Raw genomic sequence first — 22,042 nt, forward strand, 5'->3', positions numbered from 1 at the left:
GGGATCAGTACCTGCCAACGACGACAGGGGTGAGTTGACTGCCCCAGGGGTGTCGGGTGTGAGCTCCCCGGTGATCGTGGAGCCTGGTGGCTCCAAAGGTAGGGTCACCCGGGCGATGGTCTCAACTAGTCATCGCGTCCTGGTGGAGGTGTCTCCCCCAGAAGATCTCTGCAGACCAGGGAGCGGATTTGACCTCATCGAGGTATCCGGTACAGCGGCTCGGAGCGACGCCTACTCCTTCATGAGTAATCTCCAAGCTGTTTCTTCTCCAGACGTGGGCCTGCACGTAGAAATTGTGCTGTCCCCAGAAGATGTCACCATTAAAGGGATTGCTAGAGCGGACAAAGACTGTGCTGAGACCGCTCTGGTAGTTGTGGCCTCTACCATGCGCACGATGGCGCGTTTAGTTTGCCATGTGGTGGACCGAGGCAAGAGACTGAACCTCCCTGTCTCCCGCGAGACGAAACCGGAGGATCCGGCAAGGGGCAATACCAAAATCCCCGTACTATTTTTTTTGCGAGGGGGAGGCGATGGTTTGGCGGTAGAGACTGTAACACCTGATCTTGAGTTCCAAAAGACTCACAGGAGTCAAGGTGGGGTACCCTCACCCACTCAGTTAGGGGCACTCCACTATGAGACTCAGCTGGCCTTGGGTATCCACGGGATGATGTTGGGTACCAATGGGAAAATGCCATTTAATATAGAGTGATAAGTAAGATGTACTTTGTTGCGTTATTTATTCTGTGTATAGTTATGTAGGTGTAGCTCAAGCGGGGACGTTGGATTCTGCAAGGGGAAGAATGTAAGGATATCGTAGGAACCTCATATGTGTGTTCAGTGTGTGTTCAGTTGGTGTTTGATTCTGTTCAGTGAGAGGCATGTGGAGTGTTTGCAACAGTGTTGCAATGTGCCAGAGCAGAGTGAGACAGTCAGTGGCTGATGCAATAGCTGAGCTGTGTGTCTGTGCAGATTAAGTCAGAGAGGCTCCGTGGAGAAACTACAACTCCCATGAGCTCCTGGGCAATCACCTGATGTGAAGAACCAATGAGAGGCCAGGATTCTCAGGCAGGGAGAAAGAGATACAATTCGCGGGCTTAGGAACGGCAGTTGGAGCTGGGAGCAGGAAGGGGGAGGAAGGGTGTAGGGAGCAAGTGGCTCCTACACCAGGTAAGGCATCCCCAGATCCCAGGCAGGCCCTAATCCCCACCAGGGTGGGGGGTAAGTACTGAGGGACGGCCCCTAGGTTAGGGACCGTGCCCTTAGGTGTGAGTGTGCAGTCTTATCAGTGTCACGGCTGGCAGTGCTGTGAGCGCTGACAAGTAGGCACAGTGTGTGTGTGCAGCACGGTTGAGGCAGGTAACGGTTGAGTGCAGTGGGTTGCTGCAGGCAGTGCGATTGAGTGCAGTACGGTTGCTGCAGGTACTGTGTGAGTGCAGTGTGTTTACTGCAGGTGTTAGGTTGAGTTAGTGAGAGGGAGTCCGTGAGGTGAAGGGAGAGGTAGTATGGGTGCAGGGGGTCAGTGACCGTTAGAGTATAAGTACATGTTATGTGTTATTTCTACGTTGCATTATTACAGTAAAAAACAGTTACAATCATAAGGTGTTGTATGTTTCTTGCCCAGGGGAATCTTACGTCACGGGGATCCTGGGTAAGTGGAGGCGCTGCGCTAAGTATATGTATAAGTGTTACCCCAGGCTCCCAGCTAGCGGAGGCTCAGATCTCCTGGAGCCGCAGGTGTCATACAGTGACCAGTAGTTCCTTTGGGAGTGTTCAGAAAAAGTTCTACATATATATATATATATATATATATATGGAAAACAAAACAGGATTCTAGGATGACTAGGAGGGCTTAAATTAAGTTGAGAAACCAAAATGCTGAACTCCCCATCATAATGGCAGTGCCAAATGACCAATCATAAAGCCCACATTTTGGCCCTCAAAACATTATATATTTTTTTCTTTGTATTTCATTATGACATCTGTTGTACTACTGACAATCAGGTTGTTTATTATTTTTTCTTTGCTGCATTCAGATCACATTGTTTTCATTTGAATTTTTGCAGGTATGGAGAAATTCTATTTTGGAAACTCTTAGTTGTTGTGAGGACTTCAAACATGGATGGCTTATGACTTCATGGCCGAGATTTGAGGTCGTTTTCCCTTTGCCTCTACCAAGATGGCTGTCAATAGGAAGTGACCTCACTCGCTCAAACTGAAGCAACCTTTGCCATCTTGCTTCCTGGAAATTTCTGCCCTCACTTCCAAAACAGAAAGTAAGCCTCAAGTTGAGATGGAAATTGCTCACACCTTTCATCTTCCTTTGTAAGACTGTATTTCCCACTCACTCTTTACATGTGCAGGGTCTCCATACCTTGTTTCTGTCAAGATCCCTGTGTGCCATTTTATCTGCCTTTGGTCTCCTCTGCCTCTCTCCTTCCCCGACCTCGGATCTGTCACCTCAACCCAGCCACTGTACCGTGCCCTGACTCCGGAATCAGACCCCACGTTTCTTACTCATTCAGGTACAGGTCAGTCTATACTCCTCACATCTGCCTTGCAGGTCTGTATCCTGGACAGTAACAAGCGACATATGAAAATGTAACACATTGCACAGGTCACCCAATGGATCTCGCAGAGGTAGAGAAAGCTGTGTCCCTCCAGGGCCAATTCCTGGGGGCTCACTCCAACCACCTGGCTACTCTGGATATTAAATTGGACTCCATCGCCTCCACCTTGCAAACCCTTGCTACCCATTTTTTCTCTGCATCCCCTGCGGATTCCACTTCAGCACCCTCACCCCAGGCCCTGCAAGCGGCACCAATTCTGGTAGTTCTCACGGAACCAACTATCCCCAACCCTGAACGTTATGCTGGATCCCCCTCTGGCTGCAGGGGATTTTTTTACTATTGCTAGATTCACTTTGATTTGCAACTATCCTCTTTCGCTTCTCATTGCTCTCGGGTGGCATTTATCATGTCTGTCCTACTTGGTTAGGCTTTCGCATGGGCACCACCTTTGTACGAGAGGGGATCTCCCCTCCTTAACAACACTTTAGTCTTCATCCAGGCTTTAGGGAGGGTCACTCCAGGTCAGACAATCACTGCTGCAGCCACCCTTATGCAGATTCAACAAGGGAATCGTCCGGTAGGCTTCTACGTGGTCAAATTCCGGACATTGACTGCGGAGACTGACTGGAATGAGGTTACTCCCTTAAAGCTGTCTTCCGGCAAGGCTTCTCCGAAGGGTTCAAGGATGAAGTTACCTGCAGAGACATCCCAGCAGACCTAGAAGGTCCCTCTGCATCTCCTTGGACCTCCACATTCTGGAAAGGCAACAGGAGCAAGGGCGGGATCATTGAATCCTGTCGGTTCTTCAGGAATTTCAACCCTGGCGTTTGTGGACTTGGAGGCCACAGCTTCGTCCGTGGACCAGACCTTCACTGTTCATGTCGGTATTCGGCTCAAAATATTTTTTTTGCCTCTGTCCAGCATGACTCTGGATGGAAAACCACTCGAGACTGGCATTATCTCTCAGGAGATCCTTTTGCTCACAGCTACTTTCGGGGTGCTTCACCACAAGTCTCTACAGCTGGATGTCATTCAGTCCCCAGTCATTGATATCATCCTGGGACTTCCATTGCTGCGGGTTCCCAACCCAGAGATCGACTGGATATCGGGTCAGTTGATGGCATGGCCCCTATCCTGTAGATCCAAGTATTTGCTAATCCTATGCTCATTGGGGAATCTCCATTGCTCTGAACCAGGGAGCATTTCCGGGTTTTCCTTCTGCCTACCAGGCTTTTCAAGAGATCTTCTGTAAAAAGCAGACAGAGGAGCTACCCCCTCATTGTTTTTTTGAGTGTCTGATCGATCTGCTCCCAGGAACGGTTTCTCCTCATGGGTGGACTAACCCACTGTCTGAACCAGAGATTGTAGCCATGAAGGTTTATATTGAGGAGAATCTGGGCTGCGGATTTGTCCAAAATTCCAGCTCTCCCCCGGGGGCAGGCTTTTTCTTCGTCCAGAAAAAAAGATGGTTCCATAAGACACTGTATGTAGACAATAGGGGTCTCAACAACATCACCATAAAGAATCTGTACTCGCTCTCTTAGGTTCCTGAACTCCTCTATCACCTTCGTGGTGCAACCATAGTCTCCAAACGCGACCTTTGAGTAGCCTATAATCTGGTTCGGATTAGGCATGGGGACAAGTGGAAGACTGCTTTCAATACCTGAGATGGGCACTATGAGTATCTTGTCATACTGTACCTTGCGGACTAAGAAATAGTTTTCCAATTTTTTGTCAACTAGGTCTTCAGAGACATCTATGTCTTGCTTTCCTTGGATACCTGGGTGGATACAGCTGGGCTCGGATCACTCGCCTTCCAGGGCTCCAGAGTCTGGTTCGCCACACATCTCAGATTGTGATTTGTCATGTTTTGTCATTTACTCATATCCTTCTCTCCTCTTCCATTTTAGTGTTGTGTCAAGTTTTAGATATTTTATTGCCATGCGCCATTTTTATTTATGTGAATAAATTGATAGATAATTGTATAGTATGTTTGTTAGTATGTGTTTACACACCATATTGATGTAATTAGGACCACAGGGTTACTGTGTGTCATCCCATCATCCCAGTATCTCTCATGCAACAATTGTACCCATTTTTGAATTGTCGTTATGTCATGAGCTACATTTAATAGCATTTGTATGTGTATTAACCTTTTTGATTACTACATCTGCCAAAATTGAATAATCATTACATTAATTAGTAGAACATGATCAGTTGGGCTTAAATACAGAGACAGGTCAGGATGGGATATGATTTTCCTGACGAAGCTCCGGCAAAATGCGTTGAATCGACAGACTGTGTGGAGAATCGGAGTCAGGAGTCCTGGCAGCTGAGTGATCTGAGCCCAGCTGCATTCGCTCAGAGTTGAGACGTCACCGGAAGTGACATATGCAGAAGCAACTACCGAGAAGGCAGAGACCGGCAGGAAAAATGCCACGGAACTCCCAATCCCACCTTTCCAATGCGCAATATTGATGTGCAGAATATGAGTGTGCATTTGCAAACCTTTCATTTTTAATATATTTTTTTATAGACATACTACACTATCTTGAGTCTCTTTTGCATTTTGAGTTACACTGGATGAAAAGCTGGTATATCATTTAGAAAGCCTACACCATTGCTCCCATCAGAGGTTGAATCTCTGATACGCCATATATTCAAAGAAAATTTTTGAGTAGGACATACAGACCTTTATTAATACAGATAATTTTTTCAGGACTGGCAATACCATTATATGTTTTATTTCACATATCCACGCCGTGGTCATCCTGCACTCCCCTTATCTGGAACACATCGCTATCTTGTTTGGACCTAAGGACGGTCTTAAAAGGGTTTTCAGCTGCTTTATATATATTATCACACAGTATTGCTTTCACCTTATTGGTGGTAGTGTAATATTTAAACACATTTTTATATTAGTTTTTCTCACAGTTGTGTTTTAATGTTTATTTCACTTATACACTATTTTTCTGCGGCACTAGCACGTGTGTTTAATTTTGCAATAGCATATATAATATACCCACCCTAATTAGGAGTGTCCAATTACAACACTTTCTTTTGTTCCCTGGGATACATCATATCCACTCAGGGCTTATAGATGGATCCTACCAAGGTCTCTGCCATCCAGGATTGGTTGCTGCCCAAGGGGCTTAAGCCCATCCAAATGTTCCTTGGATTTGCAAACTATTAACGACATTTTATCCGGGACTTCTCTAAAAGAGTCGCACCCTTAACGGACATCTTAAATGAAACTTTGGAAGACGATGATTGGGCGGAAATATTAGAGGCTGCAGCGACATGCTCAATAAATACATCTATCAAAGAAACTGCTTACAAAGTATTGCTAAGGTGGTATACTATAGAAAGGGACCTCGCTCAGACCCCTAGAAGGTAAAGGCGTGCTGCCTGGGGATGGGCTAGATAGATAATAAATGTGTATCGAGAGTGATACACCAAAGAATCCCCTTTAGATAGGCGCACTGCAGACCTGAAAATAAAGACGGTCAGGGGTAGGATGTGGTGTGTATAAATAAAAAAACTTTATTAAATATTAGTGTAATAGTGTACATAAAACAGTGTATAGTGCTGTACTATACACTGACTAATAATAGACTGCTGTTGGTCTATGTCAACCTCCGTCAAGCGTCTCACTGTGCTCCCATTAGTTCTGTCTCCCTTGAAGTGTGAAAATCTTGGCAGATGCTCTAAATGTCAATAATCTAGATGGGTTATTGTAACCTTATGACATATTGGTAGGTATAGGCTCTACCGAGACTAACAGAGAAATTCACGCAGCACATCAACGTAATGTGCACACTGCGTATGCGTCATGTAAGTTAAAACAGTAGAGTCTGTTTATATGCGAGTTGCGCATGCGCCGGGGCAGTGCGTAACGTAAATGTTTGGACGGCCCGTATAAGGTTGGTAACGGGTAAAGGGAGTACTGGGTGTCGAGGAAATGTTCAATAGTGATTACACATAGTGACACACAGAGCGTTGTGCCTATGGATCACTATAGATCGTAGTTTGATATGAACCCAGTATATATGCGTATTCTTTGTACATTGGTGCATTCATGTGTCAAAGTTTGTGCTGTATCTGGTATAGTGTGCGTCTCAAACGGGCGTAGGTACGAGGATGCTGTGCATCTTTAGTAGCAGGAGTAGTGAAAAATAGTAAGCGCAGGTCTGGGCTGCTTGGTAATATTTTCAACGGGGATTTTTGGTGCCCATGTGACCGCAGAGCTGCTCACTCGTAAACTGCTGCAATTGAGAAATGGTATAGCACACGAGACCTAGGTAGTCAGAGCAGCTGTGTCTATACAGGGCTGCATGGAAAAAACATGCACGATAGTATTTAAAGCAGGCAGGCTATTTTGATAGTGAATAGCAAGTGCTGCCCTGTAGCAGCACTGACACCTCTTTAAATGGGTGTATCAAATGAAAGTTAGACACAGGTCAGCGCACTAGAGGAGCTAGTAGAGATAGCTGGCGTGGTAAGGTATGAATCATACAGCTAAAGACCCGACATGCTGCATGTTTCGTCACTTCCTGTGACTTCATCCGGGGTGGGCGTTGCTTGGTTCCCGGTCGCTTCTTTATACCCTGTAGTTGCCATAGCGATCATGGGACGCCAAATGCTGTAGGGTGGTGATGCATGAGTACTGCATCCTAAACTGACCTAAGTTATTGTATGTAATACAAGTAAGAATTAACTTAGCTGGATTTCAAAAAATTGGGTTGGTGGTGACAACACTAAAATGAGTTGAAATGAGACTGTGATCTGACATAGGTTCATAGGAAAGAGTTAAAGACAAAACCTTCGTTTAAGCCAGATGGATAGTGGGTATTGAGCAGATACCTATGAACCTATGTCAGATCACAGTCTCATTTCAACTCATTTTAGTGTTGTCACCACCAACCCAATTTTTTGAAATCCAGCTAAGTTAATTCTTACTTGTATTACATACAATAACTTAGGTCAGTTTAGGATGCAGTACTCATGCATCACCACCCTACAGCATTTGGCGTCCCATGATCGCTATGGCAACTACAGGGTATAAAGAAGCGACCGGGAACCAAGCAACGCCCACCCCGGATGAAGTCACAGGAAGTGACGAAACATGCAGCATGTCGGGTCTTTAGCTGTATGATTCATACCTTACCACGCCAGCTATCTCTACTAGCTCCTCTAGTGCGCTGACCTGTGTCTAACTTTCATTTGATACACCCATTTAAAGAGGTGTCAGTGCTGCTACAGGGCAGCACTTGCTATTCACTATCAAAATAGCCTGCCTGCTTTAAATACTACCGTGCATGTTTTTTCCATGCAGCCCTGTATAGACACAGCTGCTCTGACTACCTAGGTCTCGTGTGCTATACCATTTCTCAATTGCAGCAGTTTACGAGTGAGCAGCTCTGCGGTCACATGGGCACCAAAAATCCCCGTTGAAAATATTACCAAGCAGCCCAGACCTGCGCTTACTATTTTTCACTACTCCTGCTACTAAAGATGCACAGCATCCTCGTACCTACGCCCGTTTGAGACGCACACTATACCAGATACAGCACAAACTTTGACACATGAATGCACCAATGTACAAAGAATACGCATATATACTGGGTTCATATCAAACTACGATCTATAGTGATCCATAGGCACAACGCTCTGTGTGTCACTATGTGTAATCACTATTGAACATTTCCTCGACACCCAGTACTCCCTTTACCCGTTACCAACCTTATACGGGCCGTCCAAACATTTACGTTACGCACTGCCCCGGCGCGTGCGCAACTCGCATATAAACAGACTCTACTGTTTTAACTTACATGACGCATACGCAGTGTGCACATTACGTTGATGTGCTGCGTGAATTTCTCTGTTAGTCTCGGTAGAGCCTATACCTACCAATATGTCATAAGGTTACAATAACCCATCTAGATTATAGACATTTAGAGCATCTGCCAAGATTTTCACACTTCAAGGGAGACAGAACTAATGGGAGCACAGTGAGACGCTTGACGGAGGTTGACATAGACCAACAGCAGTCTATTATTAGTCAGTGTATAGTACAGCACTATACACTGTTTTATGTACACTATTACACTAATATTTAATAAAGTTTTTTTATTTATACACACCACATCCTACCCCTGACCGTCTTTATTTTCAGGTCTGCAGTGCGCCTATCTAAAGGGGATTCTTTGGTGTATCACTCTCGACACACATTTATTATCTAAGGTGGTATACATATACAAAACAAAAAGAAACCGGGCGCTTACCTTAAATAAATGGGTCAGGATTAAGGATAAATTTAAAACACTAATTCAAACCAACAGTTGAGGTCTCTCAAAAGATGGGAGATAGCACTAAGAGTCCCCTCTGCTGCAACCCCAGAAGGGAAAATCCAAGGCCCTTAACAGAACGTGAAACAGAAGAAACGGGGAGCAAGGGGTTAAAACACATACAAAGTTGACAATAGTGTAGAATTTGCAAGGGGCCAAAAATGCCTCTGAGGGGAACGGGGGACAAGATAATAATAAAATACTCACACGGCCCTGTGTGAGTAAAAATATATATTGATATCTTGTAAGGTTGAATCTGGCCCTTCCAAATTGGTGGTCAGATGAGGAGTGGTAGTATATATGGCAATAATAATAATAATAATATAGTACTGTACTTACACGGCCGAGTGTAAACAAGGGTATAGAATGGTTTCTGTGGGGTACAGACTGTTAACCCATCCAGGCTGGTTCCAAGAACAGGGCACAGGTAGTTGTTGACCGGTAAGGTTTTCATATTCTAAAAATAACTTGTTTAAGGGGCTTTTTATCCCTCTACAAGTTCACAAAAAATTATTAAAAGTTATTAAAAACCTATAAACTTTTAATCCTAAATATTCAAACCTATTATTCAAACCTATGCATTCTTTGGACATTACAAAATTAATACATTACAAATTCCAAAAAACATAATAATCTGAACAGTTAAAACCTAATAATACAAACAGTTACTAAAACTCAACTTAGTTAAAAATATTTTAAAAACATTTTAATGACATTCAGACCATTCTAGAAAAGAAATGAACCCTGAAACATCTACATGCTGTACTTTTGACCGTAAAACACAACTAACACCAAAATATATATATATATGTACAAATGAGTAATCGAGCACGTATCTAGGATTAAGAAGGGGGAAGAAGAGGGGGGAACATTTTAGTACTTGTTGCGATGACGCTGCAAAGATTACAGTCATCAATCCTTGCACCTGGAGACAAATCTCAATCAAAAAAGAAAAGAAAAAAGTATATGGGCATGTATGAATTGTTCCTCTCTCTCTCTTTACACAAACGCTGCAATATCTAAATCAACATTCAGACCGTGGGGGGTTGTATTGTATTGTATTGAATGTCTTTATTTATATAGCGCCATTAATGTACATAACGCTTCACAGCAGTAATACATGTGGTAATCAAATAAATAACAGATAATATAAATAACAGATCATGGGAATAAGTGCTTTAGACATTAAGGAAGAGGAGTCCCTGCTCCGAGGAGCTTACTGTCTAATTGGTAGGTAGGGAGAACGTACAGAGACAGTAGGAGGGAGTTCTGGTAAGTGCGTCTGCAGGGGGCCAAGCTTTATGTATCATGTGTTCAGAATAGCCACAGTGCTATTCATATGCTTCTTTAAGCAAGTGTGTTTTAAGGTGGGTCTTAAAGGTGGATAGAGAGGGTGCTAGTCGGGTACTGAGGGGGAGGGCATTTCAGAGGTGTGGGGCAGTCAGTGAAAAAGGGTTAAGGCGGGAGAGGGCTTTAGTGTCAGGAATCGGCGTTCTCCTCGCTTCCCACACAAAGCACTCCCTCTCCGCAAGGAGTCCCTGGACACACAAAATAATCCTGCCTTACCGGTCTCCACGGCTCCTCGCCCCTGCCGCCGTCGCAGGATCACTCCCCTCGGCGATAATCTCTGCTCAGCGCCGGGCGCGCCCACGCCCTCCTACACGCACGCCAGCCCCAGACGTTATGCATTCTCAGTTTACAGAGCACACGCCTAACAGAGCACTTTTAACCACTGCTTCTGCAGCGAGGCGTCGCCCCCAAGCATCACACAGTTCAAGGCAAATCAATGATTACACTCAGGAGAGAGGTGTTACAGCCCAGCTATCAGGGAGGACTCCTTGCAGTCCTCCAGGCCTGCCTCCTTTTCCCATTGGCCTGCCCAGCTTTATTATGCCTGTGCTTCCCATCACTCGTCGCTCGACATAGTTCTGTATGGAAGCATTTGACTATTCTCTCAGTAAATCCTCAGGTATTGACGCGGATTGGACGACTACCCCCTCTGGCTCTCGACTTTGGCTCTACTTGGACTTCGTGACTTCTGGCATCCCTGACCTTGGCAACGGCAATAACTACTCCTTCTCTACTACCGGTACCGGCAAGTATTGTCTTCACTACTATACCTGGCCTGGCAACAATAACACCACACTCCGGACACGCTCCCTTTGCTGCGGGTGCGTGTATCCCTACGTCCCACCTCAGCACAGGGGACGGGTCTGGTCTGCGGGCAGCACCGGCATAACATTATGTCGAGCCCACAAGACGCAGACCAAACCGAACTACAGCAGTTTCTCTCTAATCTGCTTCAGCATAACCAGGCCATGGCGGATCAAATTGTGGCACTTACACGCCAGGTCGCAGTACTCTCAGACAGGGTACCGACCGCGACCCCGCCAGATGTAAGCCCCCACTCCGCAAGCGCAGTTAGCAGCTCAGATGTATGCAGGTGAACCGCAAGATTGTAGGGGTTTCCTAAACCAGTATGAGGTGCAGTTTGAAATGGCTCCCCATCTCTACAATACTAATCGCAAGAAAGTAGCCTACATTTATATCCTCCTCACTGGCAGCGCCCTGGCTTGGGCTTCCCCGGTTTGGGAGCGACGTTCTGACCTTACCCAAGATTACCCAGCATTTAAAGCCGAGTTTCAACGGGTATTCGATTCCCCCGCTCGTTGGGAGATGGCATCTGTTTCTCTCCTCCAGATCACGCAGGGACGGCGAACGGTGACGCAGTATGCTGTGGAATTCCGCACTCTAGCAGCTGAGACTAACTGGGGACAAGAGGCTCTCGTCTCCGTATTCTGGCAAGGCCTGGCACATCCCATCAAGGACGAACTCTCTCGCCAATCCAGGCCAGATCAACTGGAGGTCCTGATTGATTTGGCCATCCGAGTGGATCAACGCATTCAGGTACGCCGCTCAGAGCGTCAGCGCGCTCGCTTCCATAACTTTCAAGTTCCGTTTTCCAGTACTTTCAGCAGCACTCCTGCTCCCTCCAGTGCTACCACACCTCTTCGTCCTGCACTGGATTTGCCAGAGCCAATGCAATTGGGGGTACAACGCATCCGCACACCGATACGGCAGTTCCGCCACGCCGGGGGATTGTGTTTCTACTGCGGATCCATGGAACATTGGGTTCGGGAGTGTCCATTGTGTCCAGGAAATGGGAACACCCAGTGAGTACAGAGGGGCTCTCTCTGGGTGTAATGTCTCCCCGTCCCCTTCTTAAAGGTGAACTCCCTAAGAAACTTACATTTCCAGTCTTCCTTTCAGGCGATAAGTTCAAGACTTCTACCGCCGCTTTCATTGACTCAAGAGCTGGAGGAAACTTCGTGGATCTAGAATTCGGCAGGGTTAAACGCATACCACTAGTGAGAAAGAAGGTTCCCATTGCACTCGTTGGTATCGATGGACGTCCTCTTACCCCGGCCCACATCTCCTTAGAGACGGCTCCCTTGCTTCTGTCTTCACATCTACACAAGGAGACCTTAGTTCTCGATGCCATTCACGCTCCTGGGATACCCATCACCCTTGGTCTTCCTTGGCTACAGCTTAACAATCCTCTCATTGACTGGACTTCCTCCGCTCCCATTTCCTGGAGGCCGAGGTCAGGCGAGACTCATCAACTGCTGGCCAATACCTCTGTTCCCGAAGTTATTCTACCTTCCGTTTACCATCAATTCCGGGACGTTTTCAATAAGGTACAGTCAGACCTCTTGCCGCCACACAGGACTTACGATTGTCCAATCGATCTAGTTCCTGGTTAGGAGAATCTCAAGAAAGGCTTTATTCGTCACTCCAATTCCCCAGCAGTGGCTGGGTTTTTCTTCGTCAAGAAAAAGGATGGGTCGTTGAGGCCTTGCATCGACTACAGGGGTTTAAACCACATCACTATTAAAAATCGTTACCCCCTTCCCCTTATTACCGAACTGTTCGATAAATTACAGGGGGCCAAGATTTTTTCCAAGTTGGATCTACGTGGTGCCTATAACCTGGTGCGCATCAGGAAGGGGGATGAATGGAAGACGGCCTTCAACACGCGTAGTGGACACTACGAATATCTGGTAATGCTTTTCGGCTTATGTAATGCTCCCGCTGTCTTCCAGGATTTCATCAACGACGTCTTTCGTAAGGTACTCAATATTTTTGTTATTGTATACTTGGATGATATCCTGATTTTTTCCAAAGATCTCCAGGACCATATACGCCACACTTCCTACGTCCTTTCCCGTCTCCGTGAACACCATTTATACGCTAAACTGGAGAAGTGCACCTTTCATACGACTTCTACTCCGTTTCTGGGGTATATAATTTCAGATGAGGGGTTTATGATGGACTCCGGTAAACTTCAAGCGGTCACTGAATGGCCAAGACCCAATTCTCTCAAGGCCATACAACGTTTTTTAGGCTGCGCTAATTATTATCGTAAGTTTATACGGAGTTTTTCCACCATTGTGGCACCCCTTACTGCGCTCACGAAAAAAGGAGCTGATCCTTCTGCTTGGTCATCCGAGGCCATCTCCTCCTTCGAGACACTCAAGGAAGCCTTTATATCCGCACCTATTCTCCGGCATCCCGACATTGAACTTCCCTTTGTACTGGAGGTCGACACTTCTGATTGCGGCGCTGGTGCCGTTCTGTCTCAGAGACCCACGTCCCAAGATAAGTTACATCCCTGTGCATTTTTTTCCAAGAAATTCTCGTCTGCTGAGAGGAACTATGACGTGGGTAATAGGGAACTTCTGGCCGTGAAGATGGCTCTTCAAGAGTGGAGACACCTGCTGGAGGGGTCGAAAGAGCCGTTTACTATTCTCACGGACCACAAGAACCTTCTTTACATAGAGAATGCTCGACGCCTTGGTCCACAACAGGCTCGTTGGGCTCTTTTTTTTTCTCGATTCGGTTTTCACCTGTCCTATATCCCCGGGACCAAGAACGTAAAGGCAGACGCACTCTCCCGAATACATTCTTCTGAGGAGAGGCCAGAGGAATCGTTGGAGACTATCCTTCCACATGAGAGGATTCTCGCCACGTCTACTTTCAAGAATCTTGACAAGATTTTGCACTCCCAGAGACGCATTCCCAAGGACTTGGTCGTTCCCGACAACAAACTCTTTGTACCATCCAAATTTGTTCCAGAAGTCCTGTCTTGGGGTCACTCCTCTAAATCTGCAGGTCATCCAGGTTTTAAGAAGGTTACTGATCTCATTCGTCGGAATTTCTGGTGGCCAAGGATGTCTCAAGATATTCTGGAATTTACCCGCGCATGCCCCACGTGCGCTCAAAGCAAGACTCTCCGTCAAAAGCCTCAGGGTTTTCTGTTACCCCTTCCAGTTCCCGACCGCCCCTGGTCCCACATTTCTATGGACTTCATCGTGGAGTTGCCCAGGTCCAGAGGAATGAACACTATCTTGGTGGTCGTGGACAGGTTCTCGAAGATGTCCCATTTCATTCCATTTAAAGGATTACCCACCTCCCCCGCCCTTGCTGATATCTTTACGGAGCAGATTTTCCGGATTCATGGGATTCCTTCGTCCATTGTTTCTGACAGAGGTTCTCAGTTCGTATTCAAATTTTGGAGAGCTTTCACGAAGAGATTGGACATCTCTTCTTCCTTCTCTTCCGCCTATCATACTAAGTCCAATGGACAAACTGAGAGAATCAATCAATCCCTGGAGAAGTACCTGAGATGTTTTATATCCGATTTCCAGGATGATTGGGCTCAACTCCTCTCTTGGGCAGAGTATGCCGTCAATTCTGCAAAAAACGAGTCCACCCGGGAGTCTCCCTTCTTTATAAATTATGGGTTCCACCCTCCCTGTCTTCCCATCCCCAACATTCCTTCTGGAGTACCAGCCGTAGATGAACGCATTTCTTCCCTCCAAACCGCATGGTCCAGGATTCAGTCTACCCTTCTCAACTCCTCCCGCAGATCGAAACTACAGGCCGATCGTCGTCGTCGTTCGGCGCCCAGGTACAAACCAGGGGATTTGGTATGGCTCTCCTCTAGGAATATCCACCTCAAGGTACCATCTCCTAAACTGGCACCTAAGTTCCTCGGTCCCTTCCCTATTTGTGAACAAATCAATCCTGTGGCATTCCGGCTCCAACTACCACCCAGTATGAAGATTCCCAATGTCTTCCATGTATCCCTCTTAAAACCATTTATCTCCAGTCACTTCTTTCCGTATCAGACTCGTAGACCGGATCCCATTACTGTACAAAATAACGAGGAATACGAAGTTCACTCTCTTTTGGATTCTCGCCTATCCAGGGGTCAGCTTCACTTCTTGGTGCAGTGGAAGGGCTTTGGCCCTGAAGAGAGATCCTGGGTACCTTCAAAGGACATTCATGCCCCGGCCCTTCTTAAGTCCTTCAGGAAAAAGTTTCCAGAGAAACCGTTCTTGGACCGTCCTGAGGCATTCCTGAAGAGGGGGGTACTGTCAGGAATCGGCGTTCTCCTCGCTTCCCACACAAAGCACTCCCTCTCCACAAGGAGTCCCTGGACACACAAAATAATCCTGCCTTACCGGTCTCCACGGCTCCTCGCCCCTGCCGCCGTCGCAGGATCACTCCCCTCGGCGATTCCTCTGCTCAGCGCCGGGCGCGCCCACGCCCTCCTACACGCACGCCAGCCCCAGACATTATGTGCATGCATTCTCAGTTTACAGAGCACACGCCTAACAGAGCACTTTTAACCACTGCTTCTGCAGCGAGGCATCGCCCCAAAGCATCACACAGTTCAAGGCAAATCAATGATTACACTCAGCTGGGCTGTAACACCTCTCTCCTATCAGGGAGGACTCCTTGCAGTCCTCCAGGCCTGCCTCCTTTTCCCATTGGCCTGCCCAGCTTTATTATGCCTGTGCTTCCCATCACTCGTCGCTCGACATAGTTCTGTATGGAAGCATTTGACTATTCTCTCAGTAATTCCTCAGGTATTGACGCGGATTGGACGACTACCCCCTCTGGCTCTCGACTTTGGCTCTACTTGGACTTCGTGACTTCTGGCATCCCTGACCTTGGCAACGGCAATAACTACTCCTTCTCTACTACCGGTACCGGCAAGTATTGTCTTCACTACTAGACCTGGCCTGGCAACAATAACACCACACTCCAGACACGCTCCCTTCGCTGCGGGTGCATGTAACCCTACGTCCCACCTCAGCACAGGGGACGGGTCTGGTCTGTGGGCAGCACCGGCGTAACAATTAGATACAAAGGGGGTAGAAAGAAGACATCCTTGAGAAGAACGCAAGAGTCTGGATGGTGCATAACGAGAAATTAGTGCTGAGATGTAAGGAGGGGCAGAAGAGTGTAAAGCTTTAAAAGTGAGGAGTGTGGGATTTGATCGGAAGCCAGGAGAGGGATTTCATGAGGGGAGATGCTGAGACAGATCTCGGAAAGAGTAGAGTGATTCTGGCAGCAGCGTTTAGGATAGATTGTAGGGGAGACAGGTGAGAGGCAGGAAGGCCGGACAGCAGGAGGTTACAGTAATCAAGACGGGAGAGAATGAGGGCCTGAGCAAGAGTTTTAGCAGTCGAGCAACAGAGGAAAGGGCGTATCTTTGTTATATTGCGGAGGAAAAAGCGACAGGTTTTAGAAATGTTTTGAATGTGAGGGGCGAATGTGAGAGAGGAGTTCAGTGTGACCCCAAAGCAGCGTGCTTGGGCTACTCGGTGAATGATCGTAGTTCCAACAGTAATGTGGAAGGAGGTAGTAGGGCCAGGTTTGGGAGGAAGTATGAGGAGCTCTGTTTTAGCCATGTTGAGTTTAAGGCGGCGGAGGGCCATCCAGGATGATATAGCAGAGAGACATTCAGAAACTTTGGTTTGTACAGCAGGTGTAAGGTCGGTGTTGAGAAATATATTTGTGTGTCGTCAGCATAGAGGTGATAATTAAACCCAAAAGATGTTATTAGGTCACCTAGAGTGTATACAGAGAAAAGAGAAGAGGTCCCAGGACAGAGCCCTGGGGTACCCCCACAGAGAGATCAATAGAGAAGGAGGAGGTGTTAGCAGAAAAGACACTGAAAGTACGATGGGAGAGGTAGGATGAGATCCAGGATAGAGCTTTGTTCCGAATGCCAAGAGTATGGAGGATGTGAAGGAGAAGAGGGTGGTCCACGGTGTCAAATGCTGCAGAGAGGTCGAGTAATATGAGCAGAGTGTAATGACCTCTGTCTTTGGCAGCATGGAGGTCGTCAGTTATTTTAGTGAGGGCTGTTTCCGTGGAGTGAGCAGTGCAGAAGCCAGATTGTAGAGGGTCTAGGAGAGAATAGGTGTTGAGAAAATGGAGCAAGCGAATTTTGTTTTCAGAAGGTTAGCTTATATATAAAGTTATATAACTTTCTCTTAAATAACAGCTGCCATCACCCTAGATGGATAAAGAATATACCTTATGGCCAACTTCGTCGCATTAGGCGTAACTGCACGGAGGTAGAGGTGTTTAATGAACAAGCTAACCTTCTGAAAACAAAATTCAAGGAGAGGGATTACCAGCCAGAGATCATTGAGGAAGCTTTATTGAGGACATTGGAGTTAACAAAGGAAGACCTTATGAAGACAAAAGCTAAGATTAGGAATACAGAGTATATAGTACCGTTTATTACACGCTATAACCGTGAAGCTTGTAAAATAAGCAACATCCTGAAAAAACATTGGCATGTTCTATGCAAGGACATAGTATTACGGGACAATTTACCAGAAGCCCCGCGTGTAATCTTTAAAAGGGCTGAGAACATCAAAACACAACTGGTACCAAGCGTGTATAGGAAGGAGATTAAAACATCGAGTACCAACTGGTTGCCTAAACCAGCAGGCTTTTTTAACTGTTTTAACTGTGAGGCCTGTAAACATGCAGCAAAGGACAAATTGAATTTTAGATCTAATGTTACCAAGAAATCTTTTAAAACAAAACAATTTATTGACTGCCAAACGACCTTTGTCGTGTATCTCCTGGAGTGCCCGTGTGGTCTCCAGTATGTGGGCCGGACCTCAAGAAGTCTAAGAGTCCGCATATTGGAACACATAGGCAACATCAGGAGAAAATTGACCACTCACAGTGTCCCCCTACACGTTAGTCAAATGCATGGAGGTGACCCCTCAGGATTATCATACAGGGGAGTGGAACTGGTTGTAGAGAATTGGAGGGGGGGGGGGGGAATAGACTCAGATGTCTCCGACAAAGGGAGACGTTCTGGATCTACCAGCTGAAAACATTAACCCCCCACGGTCTGAATGTTGATTTAGATATTGCAGCGTTTGTGTAAAGAGAGAGAGAGGAACAATTCATACATGCCCATATACACCTGTACTTTTTTCTTTTCTTTTTTGATTGAGATTTGTCTCCAGGTGCAAGGATTGATGACTGTAATCTTTGCAGCGTCATCACAACAAGTACTAACATTTTCCCCTCTTCTTCCCCCTTCTTTATCCTAGATACGTGCTCGATTACTCATTTGTACATATATATATATATATTTTTGCTGTTAATTGTGTTTTACGGTCAAAAGTACAGCATGTAGATGTTTCAGGGTTCATTTCTTTTCTAGAATGGTCTGAATGTCATTAAAATGTTTTTAAAATATTTTTAACTAAGTTGAGTTTTAGTAACTGTTTGTATTATTAGGTTTTAACTGTTCAGATTATTATGTTTTTTGGAATTTGTAATGTATTAATTTTGTAATGTCCAAAGAATGCATAGGTTTGAATAATAGGTTTGACTATTTAGGATTAAAAGTTTATAGGTTTTTTATAACTTTTAATAATTTTTTGTGAACTTGTAGAGGGATATAAAGCCCCCTAAACAAGTTATTTTTAGAATATGAATTTTTCCATAATTAGAGATGTACCATGAAGGTGATAATGTCTGAACCATCATTATGATGGATATGAATTGACTAAAACTGGAGCGTTTAACAATTAACATGAGAAGTGGCATCATTTAAGTCATAGAACATACTTTAGAGTGGGAAGCAGCCCCATTGTGTACTGGTTGGGCAGTATGACCACCAGTGCAAACGGGATGATTATATGCAATAATCTCCCCTAATTACCATTAATATGCTTTACAAGGGTCTATATAAACTGCTAAGACCCCTTCCACCATACTTTTTGAGCCTGAGGAAGCCGTTTTCACGGCGAAACGCGTTGCTCTAATTCACTGTATGTTTTTAGACCACGGAGGCTTCCGTAGCTAGTGGAAGCAGTCCAAGTCACAGCTGAGCCGGATAGGAGTTACCATCTCTCCCCACTCCGGACGCGGAGAGCAGGCTGCCTGTGAAGTGATCTGTGACCCATGCTGCGGTGGCGGGCTAGGGATCCGTTGTATTTGTGAGTGTATTTGTGGTTGCCTTCTATTTGTCCTTTATTTGTAATAAACGCATTTTTTACTTTAGCGCTGACAACCTGCTGATATCTTGCCTCACTTACCCCTAACTGCTGTACTGGAGAGGAAAGTGCTTTAACGTGAGCACTGTGAAGGGGAATTCCCATGAGAAAACCTTACCGGTCAACAACTACCTGTGCCCTGTTTTTGGAACCGGCCTGGATGGGTTAACAGTCTGTACCCTACAGAAACCATTCTATACCCTTGTTTACACTCGGCCGTGTATGTACTATATTATTATTATTATTGCCATATATACTACCACTCCTCATCTGACCACCAATTTGGAAGGGCCAGATTCAACCTTACAAGATACCAATATATATTTTTACTCACACAGGGCCGTGTGAGTATTTTATTATTATCTTGTCCCCCGTTCCCCTCAGAGGCCTTTTTGGCCCCTTGCAAATTGTACACTATTGTCAACTGTGTATGTGTTTTAACCCCTTGCTTCCCCTGTTTCTTCTGTTTAAGGTGGTATACATCCCCATTATTAATTGCCAGATTCTGCCCGGGTTATTCCCCGACTTACCCCAAGGGCTGCGGGGAGAACGCGTCGTTCTTACACATGTGGTGGTCTTGCCAGAGAACCCAATGTCTCTGGAAGTGGCTAAATGGTCCCAGAGGATCTTGGGCACGTCCATCAGGCCAGATCCATACTCAATAGGCCTATGCAGACTTTGTCTAGAGTGGAGAATAAGTTACTCACTATATATATATATATATATATATATATATATATATATATATATATATATATATATATATATACATACATATATATATATACAGCCACTAGATGCGAGATGGCCTTTATATGGAAATAAGAGAGAATACCGTCCATATCAAATATCAAACAGAGAATCTGGTTTATTTGCGAAATGGATGACAGGTTTTCTGAATGATTCTTGCGCAAAATTCCAGAGGGTGTGGCAACCCTGGTTAAAATACATAGGTGGCTCTACACTGACCTTGAACACAGTCATGCTTTGATTGAAGACTGTAGGGTGTTACTATATTGTTGACAAAGCTAATCTGCAGTAATTTCTCTCTACACACTAGTTATTATGTATATTCAACCGACTCCTGGTCCTCCCTTTCTTTTGTATCCCCAATCCCTTCCCTCATCATTGTAAATTTGAAAATGTCAATAAAAATATGTTGAAAATAAAACCCAGAAAGTTTGTCAAGTAGCGCACTAGCTGACTGGGCGGGGTTTTATAACCAAACTAAGTTGGCCGCCAGCCTCATGGACTGTACTAGTTCATACCGGCCCAGAGTCTAAACCTAACTCCTCTGTGCACCCCTACAGGTCTGAGAAGAGTACTGCGGGAGGGAATCATGACACAGGATTAAGCACTTGATCCACCCTCAGAGGATCGAACAACGCTTGTCCATGCCCTCGAGTCTTCACACTTTAACTACTGCAATTCATTCTACCCGAGTCTTTCAGAAAAAGAGCTGAACAGAAACGAAGAGGTTGTGACACCACCAAAAATTAAGGTCCTACTTTGATGTTTAGGTAATGTTGCTTTTCCTGGTCTGTATACATTAGTGAAAGTATAGATAGTATTCTTTATCGTACCTTTTGTCAAAATGTATCTGCCCTCTGGGTCCGCTTTTAGGTCTTTTATCACAAAGGGGAGGTTCTTACTTCACAAAATGCCAACATTTTTTTTTTTTTTTTTTTTTTTAAACATTAGCCAAGTTTGTGTAAACCTGTGATAATCTTATCATTTGCGAATTTTGGCATGTCCGACTTTTAAAAATTAGTTTATTGCACAGAAAACATCTTTCCGCCGCATCTTTTACATTTTATAAACTACAACCTCCTTTTTCTAGAAGAGTTGGCCCCCTTTATGTTAAGGGAAATCAGTTTAAATTACATATAAAGACATTGAGCAAAATAAGTTAGGATTCTACAGTGGCCCATTTTTGGTACCCCGAGACCAATAATGAAGGGAGTGTTATTGTTATGATCTGGCATATTATAACTGTGAGTCCATACGTTAAAAAAAAAAAAAAATGCAAAAAATATAAAAGTACAACTAAAAGCAAAAACTACATTGTGGGTTGTTTTTATAACCATCTATCACGAGAGCCTCCATTCCCTAATACTACAGCGAAAAAGGGAAAGATTTAAAGTGGATAGGACCCAGCAAACTTTTCAGCAAAAAAGTTTCGTTTCCAAACTATATAATCTGCTGGGTAAAGTAATGATTCTCCTCCAAAGCAGCTCCAATACACTAAAATAGATTTTAGTGTAACTTAATTTACATAGGGATCTGTTGCCAAATAGGTGTCCCAAGTGAAAAAAACTCATATAAACACTTAGATCATGATGTCTAATAAAAAAATCAACATTAGGTAATTAACCTAGATAACTGTGAGCTTGAGGGGCAACCTCATCATACGTGGTGGACAGTTCTCCCCACGCTTAAGCCCCACCCAGCAAAGCCTGAGTTAGAAGGTTTAACTCTGTTTATAGCAGACTAACACAGGTCAACTAGGTCCATTCACGCGAGTGTCTGCCGAAAGGAGGTGTTATCCCCCAACCCTTACCCCTGATCGGCCATGGTCTTGGTAGCACCCAACTGACCTGGTTTGGATAGATGGCTGGATATCCCTCTCCCAAGACTTGGGTTACCAGTTGGTACGAAAGTGGCCTGAAGGGGTAGGTGGGTGAGTAGGCCAACCCATTCCTCCCCTAAAATACACTGTGTGAGGATGTGAGGCCCCTGG

This window comes from Ascaphus truei, chromosome 3 (assembly GCF_040206685.1).
Source record: "Ascaphus truei isolate aAscTru1 chromosome 3, aAscTru1.hap1, whole genome shotgun sequence".
NCBI classification, from domain to species: Eukaryota; Metazoa; Chordata; class Amphibia; order Anura; family Ascaphidae; genus Ascaphus; species Ascaphus truei.